This window comes from Muntiacus reevesi, chromosome 1, assembly GCF_963930625.1.
Source record: "Muntiacus reevesi chromosome 1, mMunRee1.1, whole genome shotgun sequence".
In the NCBI taxonomy this organism is placed as follows: Eukaryota; Metazoa; Chordata; class Mammalia; order Artiodactyla; family Cervidae; genus Muntiacus; species Muntiacus reevesi.
In genome coordinates, this window is record NC_089249.1 from 283,516,843 (window position 1) to 283,517,843 (window position 1,001).

Consider the following 1,001-nt stretch of genomic DNA (forward strand, 5'->3'; position numbering starts at 1 on the left):
TTAAACTTAGTAAACCCCGGCTCTCGGAGACGGGGCTCTTTCGGCAGTCAGGGAACTCGAGGTTGGCCGCGGGGAGGGCCGCGATCGCGGGCTCCTGTCCTGCAGCTTGGTGCGGACGGGCACGATGACTTAGCCAACGTGGACTCTGCCCCCTGTGCGCCCGGGGCTTTCCAGGTGCACCATGCATGCCTGTCTGGAGCCTAGGCTGAGGCCAGCATGCCAGTCACGCATGTCCCCTGGAGAGCGCGTCTCCAAGGCCCCTAAGGCAACCTGTGCAGGCAGCAGGCTGTGTGCCCTGCCGAGGAGGCTGCTGTCTGCATCTCCTGATTTGATGGCTGGGTTCTCCCGATTTGAGAGCAACAGAGGTGAAGAGGACTTTGCTTACAACCACCTCACAAGGCATCGTTGTCGCTCTCTGTTGTCGAACACTTAATGTGTGCCAGGATTCGGTTCTGGGAACCTCACATCCATGACTTCACTTAATTGCCACGATGACTCTACAAGGCGTTCCTATTTCACACAGGAGAAAACAGCCTCAGAGGGGTTAGTAACTATTGAGCTGAAATTCCAGATGGACACAACCTGACTTCAGGACTACAGGCTTTTCTATTGTGACGTACTTCCTCAAGCAAAGTAGGTGTGAAATTGTATTTGGAAGTTAAGATTTACTTTTTAAGAGTGACATCACAGAGAGGAAGCACAATTTATTTTTTGAAACACCTCCAGAAAATTTACCTTGGGGGCATCTTTATACCTAATCCCACTTTTTGAATGGTTCCTTAAATTCGTGCAGTTCTTTCTAAGCTTCAAGTTCTTCACATGTAAGCAGAATAACGAGAGCACCTACATCATCAGTTCAGCTCAGTTCAGTCACTCAGTCGTGTCCGAGTCTTTGTGGCCCCATGGACTGCAGCACGCCAGGTCTCCCTGTCCATCACCAACTTCCAGAGTTTACTCAAACTCATATTCTCCGTTGAGTCGGTGATGCCATCCAATCATCT

At 50.8% G+C, this 1,001-nt stretch overlaps 1 pseudogene; it reads right to left on the minus strand.

The window, feature by feature from the left end:
- Nucleotides 1-243: 243 nt before the first annotated feature.
- LOC136156409 (small nucleolar RNA SNORA70) lies at nucleotides 244-363 on the minus strand (annotated as a pseudogene).
- Nucleotides 364-1,001: the final 638 nt, after the last annotated feature.